Source organism: Protopterus annectens, chromosome 10.part0 (assembly GCF_019279795.1).
Source record: "Protopterus annectens isolate FY-2018-M chromosome 10.part0, PAN1.0, whole genome shotgun sequence".
NCBI lineage: Eukaryota > Metazoa > Chordata > Ceratodontiformes > Protopteridae > Protopterus > Protopterus annectens.
In genome coordinates, this window is record NC_056744.1 from 63,638,988 (window position 1) to 63,652,575 (window position 13,588).

At 35.9% G+C, this 13,588-nt stretch overlaps 1 protein-coding gene across 1 annotated transcript in view; it reads right to left on the reverse strand.

Moving 5' to 3' along the window:
* The window catches only part of LOC122812945 (bMERB domain-containing protein 1-like), a 1,250,410-nt gene that overhangs the window by 663,084 nt on the left and 573,738 nt on the right, over positions 1-13,588 (reverse strand). The gene's annotated exons all lie outside the window — the stretch shown is intronic.

A 13,588-nucleotide genomic window follows, 5' to 3' on the forward strand; every position in this document is an offset into this window, starting at 1 on the left:
AGACTACCCTCCCATGCTTCATGTCCTGGCCTTGTTTTACACACACATATATCTATATATATATATATATATATATATATATATATATATATATATATATATATATATATATATATATAGATAGATAGATAGATATATATTTATATATATATATATATATATATATATATATATATATATAGATATAGATATATTGATTTAGATATAAACTATGAATGTATGAACAATATGCAGTTTCTAGCATTTACACACAAGCTCTCCTAATCTGTATGGATACAGTTCTGACTGTTTGCATTTCTTGAAATGGAACCAAACAGTTTACGATTTATGAACTGTGCAAATGCATATATACTTTAACTGTATTCACTGTTCATGTTTCTAAAGCTTATCAGCGTCTAAGAGCAAGTTACTCTTCAGAAGGCAGTGTCTTTGTTTTGTCTTCTCTTTTCTTCTCTTGCAGTACTATACTGTTTTATGAAACAGCATGACCTGGAGAACTGTTAACAGTTGTTTCTAAAAAGCTTACTGTGTCTCAGAACTAAATTTCTGACAAGGACCTCAAGATAACTGTCACATTCTACTTCTTTCTGTAACACAGGATACCAGATACAGAAAATGACAACATTATCATAGTAAAAGGCTTTAATCCTTGACTAAAAGTCTGGCATGTAGAGTGTTGGGTGGGCATTTATATGGAAATGGATGAATACTCTTGTTTTACTGAAAGCCATGCATAACTCCTGTGGAAATGTGTTAGCCCTAGTATTGTAGAAATGAACTCATTTGAGGGAATTACATGATATTGTGTGGCATATCGTGAGGTTTATGTGTTACACTGAACAGACTTACAGTGTTTATAGATTTTCAGATGCATTATTTTCATTCGGACTGTCAGATCTGCAAAAGAGCTAATGATTATGGGTTACTGTACTTGTTTGAAAACCAGTTGTCAAAATAAATAATTCTTGCTTGTCGAGTAGAGTAGTTTGAACTGTTGAGTCATGCTGCCTAAGGCAAGTGATTCAAACTCTGACATTTTCCTTTTATTCCTAAACGTAAATATTTTGAATCACGACCACTGCTACAGTAGCTCTCTGATAAGCTAATCATAGTCTTTGATGCTGTAACTGAAAGAAACATAAATTACAATATAATTTCTTAAAAAAGAATAAATAAAATAATAAGCACAAGAAATTAATCCGTAAAATAGCTCCATTTTTTCTCTACCTGCACCTAATTTTCTGTTTATACTTGTGTTTTGAATAACTGTTGAAAACAGTGACAGAAGGTACATGGCTGATGATTCACTAATTATTTAGTGCCTCAAGAGACAAAGCCTCTCAGAACTCAAACTCTTTAGACAAAGGAGCAGCCAAGGCCAAGAACATTTGACTTGATCCCTTGTCCTAAAGGGGTCCCTGCACTACATTCATTTCAGTAATCTTAATTGAGTAAAATCCATTCATTTGGTAGCACCTGAAGTGTTTAAATGTCATGATCTGGAATAGTGCAATAAAGTAAAAACATACATGATGGATGTTATCGCCACATGTTAGGAAATTCACAAAACTGAATATGTTCTGTATTACTTCCAAAAAACATGAAAGAGGGTAAATTTTGTACCATATAGCATTACAGTAGAAAACTAATTTCTAGAATAGCTACAGACATTTGAATGCCCTGCACCCAACATCTTTGTTTTCTTTGTTTCCATGTGCTATATTTACTGTTGTACAGCTACTGTTGCAGTCTCATCTGACATTATTTCTGCATATTTTGAGTTAGTCACACAACTTGACAGTGTCACGTGGCAATAATGTGACAATCCATGACTATCATCTGCATTCAAGCATAAAACAATACTAGGAAAGCAATCACAGGGACCAGAGGTGCACACTTTCTACAGTTAATACTAACTAACAAGAGTTTATAGTGCTTAGTTTTGACTGTAAATGCAATCCCACCAGACCATCTAGTATCAGCTGATAGCATGGGTAACACTTTACATTCAGGGAGGCTTTGCCCTTTGCCACACCTTAGCTATGCTACAGACAAGGATCATAAGATGCCTAGAGAAATGCACCTTTAAGAAGATATACACAAAAGGTCATGCCTTCTTTTTCAGAGACATTATAGTGCTTACCTTACAAATTGATGAAGGTTGTACATAACAATCCTGAAAGAAATTTGTGTATACTCATCCAGCCAGTAAAACTAGCTTTATAAGTAGTCAAATTTGTACTTCATTTGAACGGCAGTGGTAGCTTATTACACAAGCTGTGAATTTATTCAGGTAGGAACCTATCTCTCTACCAAATCTTGTTTATTTGTTAGTGTAGATTTAGGTCCATAGTTTAGGCATTTTTAAGGCCACTGGTTTTGCAAAGAAATAGAAGGTTAAATGGAAATGGATCTTTCCTGGCTCACAAAACAAGATGTAGGTCACCTCAGAGCAGCCTGTAGGCTACTGAGTATAATGAACATTGTGCTAATCTATTGTGACAGTCGAAAGATTTAAGGCCTTTAGTTTTCTTGGTAATGGGTCTTTGGGGCCTTTCCAACTGAGTAATATGCTTCTGTTTATACATACTAAAGAAAGCCTTGTACTCAATGGGTCTGGGAATTAAGTGTACAGTAGGGCCTAAGTGCACAGTAGGGGGATAACTTCTTTGGACCTTGGACATATTCCCTTAGAAACTGACTGGGATAAATTGAAGGATTTCCTGACAATGCTGGAAACAGGGTGATCAAACGAGACAGTGAATCATCCACATAAGGACACAGGACTCTCATGACCTTGTCCATCTGAAGAGGAGTACTACTTAAAACATATGAGGGAGGAACAGCTTTTATAATGATTGTTTAAATGCTGCCCATTTTTGAATTTAACTTAATACAATTTGCGGTAGCAGGTATGTGTGCATCTCAGCCCTTGCTGAAGCTGTTTATCATCAGTGGATGAGTAAATAACAGTGCCCAGCAATTCAACAAACCTGAAGTGTGGGTGATCAAGTTTGCATTCAGCAGCAAACTTAGTCAACCACACTTCTGGGATACTGGACTTGATATCTGCAAAAAAAAAAAAAATGACAAACAGGAGAGATCTCAGCACCTATCCTTACTGTACCCGACTAGTTACAATTTTATGTTCATATAGGGTGTGCTGTGCCAGGAGAAGTAGGGAAGTGGATGTGTAACATATGCCAGCACAGCTAGCTGGAATTTTGTAAATAATTATATGTCATTTGTATATCAAACTGACTTGTAACAATTGTTTGTGTTGAAAATGTATTTGGAAAGCTGCATGTGTTAAAAATGCAATAACTGTGTGTCCTGATGGACAGAAAAAGAAATTTATATTTATATCAGACTGTACTGTGGTAAATAGGAAAATGGAAGAAAAGAGGTTAATCTCAGTCCAGCTAACTTTGAAAAATAGTAAAAATTTGAATTTAGCACATACAGATTCTATCTTACAGTTCTGACTGCAGCCAGAGATGAGATATCTGTGCCAGAGAATGGTGTATTAGCTCATGTAGGATGAGTGGAACTGCTTATTGTTTTATGGCTTCTAGAAGCTACAACATATCTTAGCAAACCCCTATTGCTAAATCCTGGCAGTTTCTAGTAATGGAGGTGGGGAACCCAAAGTCAGATGACCAGATGTATGTGATGTCATTCTGTAATCCAGACTGAAGTGATGTTTTAATATTAGATAAGAGAGAAGCCTCAAAAGCAGTATGTTCTTGGAACCTGACAAGGAAGGACCCCATACTTACCTCATCTTGCCTTGCTCTAGTAAGTGACCAGAGGATAGTATTTTTTAGATCAGTCATGAAAATATAGTGAGATTAGTTAAGTACTGTTTTTTCTGTATCTGTGTGACTCTATTCATCTGTGTTATTTTAATATTTCCTGTGAGTGAAACTCTAGTGTTTATTGTAAATAGATATTAGGTATTTTCATGTTTTTATTATTTATTATTAAATATATTTAAACTTTTCATTGTGGCTGGTCCTTTAGAGAATATGTTAACCTTTGAAAGTACTTATATCTATTTGGTTACTCTGTGGCCACTCCTGAAAGCCTTACTGCATTGGTCAGAACACTACCATATGTGTTAGTATTAATTTCACTCAGTATAATTGGGTACCCTTGTAAGAGCCTTAGAGTAGCTGGCTTTGTATTGTCTGATGGCAGTAACTACCTTATAGTCTGGGCGGAAGGGAGCATAGCTAGTAAATCTGTGCCAGCCTTTCCCAGGTGTGTGTGTGTGTGTGTGTGTGTGTGTGTGTGTGTGTGTGTGTGTGTGTGTGTGTGTGTGTGTGTGTGTTAAAAACAAATCTCAAAGAGTTTGTGTGTGTCAGCTGCTTGGAGCAGAAACATGAAGCACTGGTTTCTCAAAGAGGGTGCTGGAGGACTTGGCTTGGACACTCGGCTGAGAACTGAACTGTACAGCTGTGCCAGTGGGGAGTCTTACTGGGGACCTGGAGAAAGAGAGAGAGAAAGAGAAATCCAGACCCTGGACTGAATGCTCTGATTACTGGCCCAGCAAGGGGATGTTACCCAGGGTATCAGCAGCTTTCAAAACACAGCATCAGTTGGATAGTCAATTTGCAATCCAAAGCATAAAATATGGATTTTACACTAAATTTGTTTAATTTTTTAACAATACCAGTGAGGTGGATAGTGTCAAAAGCATTTTCCTGTTTGAGATAAGCAGTGTGCACTCTCTGATCAATATCCGCAATCTATATAACATTTTCAATGAAGCCTGCTAGAATTAGGAGACAGGACTTGCCTTTCACAAAACCAAATTGAGTGGGATCTAGACCCATTAAGTTGCCTATGTCTGAGTTCTGCTTTGATGCATTCCATGGATTTACATATAATGCTGATGAGGCTGAAAGGCCTACATTTACCTGGATCTGTAGAGAGGCCAGCCTTGTGGAGGAAAATCACAGTGGCTATTCTCCTGGCATCATGCACAGAACACTGTAGATAAACTGAGGTTGAAAAGCTTAAGTAAAGGCTCAGATAGTACATTCTTGGTATTGATTATTATGCAACCTGGTATGTTGTTTAGTTCCATAGGGGTATTACTTTTAGTCTTTGACATGTATTTTAAGACTTGCTCAAAGGAGATTTCAGGAGAAACTAATGTTTCAGGGATGCTAGGGACAACAATGTGGGTAGGTGGGGTAAAGTTAGCACTACATTTGTCTGCTCATATATACACTGTATCCTTGGGATTGGAATATGTGGTGTCATTACAGATGAGCTCACTGTATTGTTGGACATTATACTTTAATTTCCTGATATAAATGAAGAGAGATTTGTCATTTATTTTGCTATCTGCAGCGCACTTAAACTCATACTCTGCTTTCCAGTTCCAAAGTACTCAATTTCTTTGTAGGCATGTTTTGGTATTGTCCTAAGATAAGGGGAAACAGATTTCTTCCAGTCGTTCATAATGTTTCATCTTTTGTCATCCAGTTTAATAATGAAGGAGTTGTAGCTCAGAGGTGGAATGTAATTTCAGCTATCTCTAACCCCCCCCCGTGCTAAAATGTTGCTGTCAATCTGCCCTATGATTGGATCACTATCCTCATCATCAGGAACATGTTCAGTTGTGGTCAGAAACACCTCCCTCTCCCCCAGAGTGGGGAAGCTGTCAAAAAGCCAGTCCTTTCTACCTCTTCCCACTTTCTGGCTTCTCCAGTAACTTAATCAGTGGTCAAACCCAGGTCAGCTGGGTCATAGTCAGGACTCCATCACTCTGTGCCATAAACCTGGAGATATGCCCTTTACTTTAACTTTATAGTACATTCAACTACATTTACAAACCGAATTCACTGGCAGCTACTTCCTTAGCAGGCAAAATAGTGTATCAAATATGTAAGACTTAGTTTTGTAGCTGTTGTGAATATTAACCTTATGTATGCTAATGATACTACATAGTTGATTTTTGATTTAAGGGTTCATGGTTAAGCATTTTATTTTCTATTTCTGTTAAGTTCGGAGAAGGCTACAAAACTCTGTATGTGTTGCTTTGCAAAAAAAATACTATTTGTGCATTATTTTTTTATATTGGCAGTGCTAGCCATTCTGTTTGATACAGTTTACCATAGTCAAAAGTCTCTAAATAATTTCATTTCACTGCCGCTAAGTGTTGCTATAGTAACAGTTGTAACATCACTCTGCCAGCAGGTATATTCAGATTGTAGGCTGCAGTCTGGAACTAGCTGATGTCTTGAACTATGCTGGCCCTGCATTCTTTTTCAAATGTCCATTTTTTGTATGTTTGTTTGTTTTTAAATCTGGGTTTAATTAACACGAGCTACTCCCACAACTGGGTACCTTTCTAGAAACATACAGAAGAAATACAATTAAAGACAGAGGTGTATCAGTCTGCTGAGATACTTATTTATGTTCTAAGATTAAAAAAAAAGCATCATATACACAGTAGAATGATTATAAGACCTCATGGAAGCCAGAGCTCAAGGAACATGTTCTGTCAGTAGCTGTTCTTAAAATTCTGAAATAACAGAATTATTTAATGAAGGAGTGAAACAAAGACTTCAAACTGTGCCATAGCTGTGCATAAAAATACAAGGGGGTTAAAGACAGTAATATGACAATTTTATAAGCAAGCTAACTCAATGTGAGGTGAAATTAAGAATAATGTTAAAAAGGTGGATATGCTGTATAAAGGATGATAAATGTCTGGATCCATACCAACATGTATTTGTTGCATTTTAGCCTTGTCAAGCAAATCTAATATTGTTTTATGACCAGTAACTTAAAGACGGATAAAGGTAAGATGATTAGTGCTAGTTAGCTGGACTTCAGTAAGACTTTTCAATCTGAAATATGATGGATATTTAATAAGTTAAACTGAATGAAACACAGAATAAATATTAAAGGCACACTGTTTAGGGAGAGACCATTAAGAAGTGATGTGGCTTTGTGGTTCAATTTTTGAGGCCAGTGCTTTCTAACTTGTTTCAGACATGACTTTTGGGTTGAGAAATATGATGACTTGTTTGCTGTTGGCATTAAGAGACAAAAATAAGAAAAGTGAATAGGTTTGCTTTAGGATTCATAAATATGGTGAATTAAGCTAATAAGTGGCAGCTAATGCTGACATATGTGATGGTTTACATTCTGGTTATAACAGCATACTACTTGTAATGTACTAAGGTTAACCTTATATTACTGTTACAAGAGAAATACCTAACTGCATTGAATGACTAGGAAAAAGTTAATAACATACAGTACTACCCCCCCCCCCCAAATGCTGGGTTTTATTGACAAGCAGTATTGATTCTCAAGGCAGAGAAGTGCTAATACCATTATATGCATTCATGGTTAGGTCCACCTGGAGTACTTTATGCAGTTTTGAAGCAAAAATTCAGGAAAAGCACTCTTCAAGAAAAATCTTAATGAGTGAATGGGAGATAGGAAATAAACCCCGGGGATAACTTCTGTGGCTCTGCTCAACAGGGGCACAGGAAATTAACTTTCTTGGGTGGCATAAGCCAGGAAATCTTGTTGGCTAGGCTTACTTAGGCCCTTGGGTTGATAGCCTAGTACCTACCCATGAACCTATAAAAAGGCAACAAGCATGACTAAGGAATGTGGACACAAAACATACATATCAAGCTAATCATTATTTAGGACTGAATTACATAAGATATATAGAAAGAAAAGATGAGAGAGAAAAGGTTTGTTTTGGCTAGATGAAATTCTTCATGGAAACTGTAAGGGGTTGAATAAAAACTGAAGCTGAGAAGTGGAAGTAGAAGAAGAAATTATAATTTGCAGATAAACTGCATTACTTTTAGCCTGGTCTTACAAAAAATATTTTTTAGAGGCAGAATGGTAGGCAAATGGCACGCATTGCTTGAGAAAGTGGTTGGGTGTAACTCATCAATACTGTTTAGAATAGGTTGGAATAAAAGGATGGTGCAGCAGTTGCATTGTTACCGCACAGCAAGAGGTTCTCCAGTTCAATTCTTGGCTGGGATGCCTTCTGTGTGGAGTCTGCATGTCCATCGTTTGGGCTTTAGTCTTTTTGTTGGTATGTGAATGCAATATAATACATTCAGAAGATTATTTTGCATGCCATCAGTTTTGGTTTGTCCCTATAAAACAGTCTGAAAGACAAATGAACTTTCTACTGCTATAAGTAGATACAGCTATGAATAAAATGTGCAATATAATTTAATGGGGTCAAATACAAGTGCTTGCATGCTAGTAGCTTGTGAAATACTTTATCGCTGCCACTTGCTGTAAATGGCAAGTGCTCTTACTCCTGCTAGCTTGATCATAGTCAACTACAAAAAAAATAAATAAAAAAAATAAATAAATAAACAAGTAATCTCCGTGGTATCCACGAAGACTCAAAACAACCCATTAACAAGTGTAGTGGGTCCAAAAACAAAACAGTGTAAGAAACTTCTCTGTGTGGAAAATTTTCAGTCCACATATCTCTAGTTAATCACTGTATATTAATTAGACCAGACAAAAGTAGAGAAGTAGTGAACATAAACTCGTCTTAAGTAAAAAAAAATAAAATAAAAAATATATAATTGTACAGAATTACTAAGTATTTGAAAGTAATCCAAGCAAGGCAAGCAGTCTGTTAACAGTTGAAAATCCTTTATTAAGTACACAGACAAGCGATCCAAGTAAAACAAAAATAGAGTAATAATTTCCTCACAAGCTTTCTATATTTATATATATATATATATATATATATATATATATATATATATTTATACTTTTTATCAGGCAAGGGAGTGGTTTATTGTGCTGTAAAACAAAGTGTTATTGGTACACATGTTAAATTCACATCCCTTCCCCTACCAGTGTGACATTTGACCTGGTCCTGCCCTACTTAGTAGCTGCCATAATAATATAACCCTTATGTACTTTAAATAAAATTTATAATGATGTGGTACCTCTTATTTAACCAGATTATTAAGTAGATTACTAAGTCTGTGATTTTATCCAAGACAATATACTACATGTCTGGAAATATATCAACCTTAGCCCATTTGGCAATCAAAAAAATATATATAAATGTATACATATACACTTTGCATGTAAAAAATCTATTGTAAAAATCATATTCTATTTTCATAACCTATTGTTAACAAAGATTACTTTCATTCTTTTAGACTTCTTCAGGTCTATGTACAAGAACCCTAAAAACTATCTATAAAAAATATATATAATTGTATAGTTAGTTAGTATTGTTATTACACATCATTTTGAATGAAGTGGAAAAAAGAGAACCAGAGAAAGAAAAAATGTATGAGGATGGAAACAATTTATTCAAAATGATGTGTAATAACAATACTATTTATACAATTATATATATATATATATTGTATAGATAGATTTTAGGGTTCTTTAAATAAAATGTATAATGATGTGGTACCTCTTATTTAATCAGATTAATTAAGTAGATTATTAAATCTATGATTTTATCCAAGACAATATACTACATGGCTGGAAATATATCAACCTTAGTCCATTTGGCAATCAAAAAATAGGCAGTCTGCTTCCAGTCGAAAATCCTTTATTAAGTACACAGACAAGCGATACAAGTAAACTATTACTCTATTTTTGTTTTACTTGGATCGCTTGTCTGTGTACTTAATAAAGGATTTTCAACTGGAAACAGACTGCCTGCCTTGCTTGGATTAATTTCGAATACTTAGTAATTCTGTACAATTATATATTTTTTATTTTTTTTTTTGACTTGACGAGTTTAAGTTTGCTACTTCTACTACTTTTGTCTGATCTGATTATTATACAGTGATTAACTAGAGATATATGGACTGAAAATCTTCTGCACAGAGAAGTTTCTTACACTGCTTTATCATACAAAATACGAATGGAGAACACCAACTGCTGCAAGTTTGAAATTTTTTAATTAAAAAATTTCAAACTTGCAGCAGTTGGTGTTCTCCATTCGTATTTTGTATGCTTGATTGGTGAAGGACTGGAGGAATAGTGTTTTTTTTTACTGCTTTATCATAGTCAACTCCCTAGTCTTTCCACCACCTAACTCTACTGCACTGAATAGCCTTACCGGAACTCTAACTCTAACCTTAAAACTCCCACCTGGTTCCTAACCCTATCCCATAAATTGTTCTCCCTAAACATAAAGTTCCCAATTGTCCCCAAACTTGAAATGCCCCTGTTGCTCCTTAACCTTAAAATCCCCTTCCACTCAATAAACGTCATGACTCCACATCCCCTGTCATGACCCCACACAAACCTCTACCCTCTCTACATCCTGCCCATTTCTTACCTCTTTAACCATACCCACAACTGTTTAAATGTTTAATTTGCTTCATCTCCTTTATCTTTTACTAACATCTCCCTATGGATAGAATTGACTTTATTCTTCCCTACTACTCATTCCTTCCTAACACAATTTATACCTGTACTCTCTTCTCTTACCTCTACCTAATACACTTACTAACACTATAAGTTAATACTATTTATCAGCTTATCAGTGCCTATTCTTCTAATACAATACATGGGTGCTTAAAACTGCTTCTCCCACATGCTACTATATTGTTTACAAATTAACTTCAATGAATTCACTTGTTTTTTTGTCACTCTCACACTTGGTATCTATTATATATTTAGCCATTAGGAGTTTACTCTTCTTGTAAAATACACATTTCTTCTATGGATAACTGTTTTTGTTAACTGTTGTACATTTAGTTATTAGAATTTTATTATTCCTGTACAAATGCAGATTGTCCCATAAACACTGTTTCTGTTGTAGCTCCTTGTGCTTCTTGTTCTTCTTTCTTCTAATCAAATTGTATATGAATTACTGGAGCTTTTCTCCAAGACAATGAAAATGGGCTTGTGCTCAGTGGGACTAACCCAGTTAACAAATGTCAAATAAAACAAACAAATAAATAAAAAACCTAAAAGTCTCCTTCCTATTCCCTAAACTTAAACTCCCCATTCACTTCCTAACCCTAAAACTCCCCTCCCGCTTCCTGATTGCTGTCTAACCCTAAATCCCCTCCTGCTCCATAAACCTAAAGTTCTCCCTCCCTAAACATAAATCCCTCTGCTAATCACTGCCTTAGTTTCACTCCTACCCCCTCCACTCCATCTCTTCCCTTAGCTGCTGGACTTTCTCAGACTTGGCTACTGTGTTAGTGTGCCCTGCAGCAACAGATCCATTCTCTCAGCACAGCTGCCACACCTCACTTGACATGTATGCAGGTATGCAGGTTTGAGATTGTGCCATGGGTCATGCAAGTTATAAAATATCTGAGTCCCTTTCTGGGAGATAGTTGTATTCAAGTCTCTGGAACTTGTGCATTTAGTATAACTGTTTTAAAAAGTATGTCTAAATGTAAACCCTTCCAGGTTAAGGTGGACAAGAAACTGTTTGAAAGACAGAACCCTCACAGTTAAAATGGCAAGTGACTCCTTGGAAACTAAGATGGCAACAACCAGTCTACCTCATGGCTCAATACTGGGACCCCTGCTTTTTGAAACATACTTTTCTGACTTCCAAACCATAAGATCAGACCTACGGATAGACAGGTTTACTAATGACTGTAAGTTCAGTGCTACTGTTTGATTACCACTTGATACTGTATCACTACAGCAAGAGATGACTTTTACAGTCTGATGGTGTACTGAAAAAAGGCAAAAATTAAATGCAAAATGTCACAGCTTTATCAGTATGAATGGTTTCTTATAGACTTACATGGATACCTTTGTTTTGCATTCTGTGCCATTAATGACCCAACTCCTCTTGATATCTTGTATCTGTACAAAGGAAACAGCTCTGCAAACATTAGAACGAATGATTTGAATCTCCACCAACATATAAATAAAAATCACGGGATGAACAAATTTATTAGCTATAGTTTACTCCATCTCTGAAATAAATTGCCCTTACATGTTAAACAGAATAACACACTTGCTTCCTTCGAGATGAACTTTGATGTTTGGATGGGCATCCCTGGCATATCCTGCTTTGCCCTTTTAGAAATGGGAGGTGGATTATGGTGGGTGTCGACAAGGTGCAAATGGTCTGATGACTTACATGCCTCATTACTCCTATGATCCTGTTTAAAGCATATATGCTTGTGCATGTCTATTATTTTCCACATAGCAGTAGTGAAATGTTGAGAAATAGATGCAGTCCTGAATTGGATTGGACAAGACTTCACAGTTGGTGGGATGGAGTTGACTTGAACTTGAATTCTGGCCGCACTCACACAACCACATTTACACACATACTTATTTACATCTTAAATGTGAAAACTGATGTGAAAAGTGAGGCGCGGTCCTAATCACTGTTAGCTTTGTAGGTTTAAAATGTGGCTGTGGATTGGTGTTTATGACAGCTGTATAAACTTATCACTTTCTAGAAGAACTTAATCATTACAATTTTGTAAAGCTGGAGGAATTTGACAGTACTGACTGTAAGACTGAAATATTCAAATAGAAGCAACTATTATTCAGATAAATCTGTTAACTAAAGCAAGTGTGACTGATCCCAGTGATATTTAAAAGCACTGATAAGTGAAAGATATTGCCACTGCTTGCTTTACGCACCAATGCACACCCCAGTCCTGGTGGGCTCCCAACCACAGCAAGTTATCTTATTTTGATATTTTGTAATGTTTGCCAAACCAACAAAAGCTAGTACAGTAATCTTGTGCTACTAATAAAACAGGTGGTTAATAATATCTCCTTTAAAATTCAAAGAGATCTCTGCTTATAGTAACAGTTTTTTGACAAATAAAAGACACTTTCATTAAATGTTTTACCACCAACATAATGCCCTGGATTTAGGTAAATCCTCATGGTGGCACATAGTGCCCTTGATTTAGTTAAATCCTGCTGGTGGACATTCGCTCTACTGAAACTAACATCAAAGCCAGCTTTATGCAGGCACTTCCAATACCTGTGGCTGCAGGGGATCCCTTAATCATCTTTAACTGTATGGGGGCTTTGCAAAAGCTGTTGTTAGTGGATGGAAAATAAGGAGAAAAAATGTGATATGTTCCTGTTAGGATAAAGCTCAAAATCAGTGAATGAACATGAGCAAAGTAAGCGCTAGAGATTAGCAGCCTAGTATGGGCGATCTCAGTCCTTATCCTGGATTTTAAAAAAAGATGATGCTTCTGATATTCAGAGATAGCTTTCTCTTGCAGGGAGTTTTATAAATAGAGGCAGAACATCAGATACAGTAACTCTCAACACTCTTTGCTCAAGACTTTTGGGCAAAGCCAAACATAATATCAGAATAAAGGCTCAAAATCAGGAACACTTTTGAACTTTTAGTCTAATTCACTTAAAAAGCAAATAGAATAGCACATTTTGCATCAACATGTATTTTCTGGACAATAAAGTATATGAAACTCTGATGTCTGCATTTATTGACTGACTAATCCTCAACAATTACCATGAAATCAAACTTTTTTATGAGGCACAGAGTATAACCTATGAGGCAAAATCAGGCAGGGACATTCTGTGAAGTCGGGGAACGTAACAGCACTACTCCTCAATGAGATAAATAAAC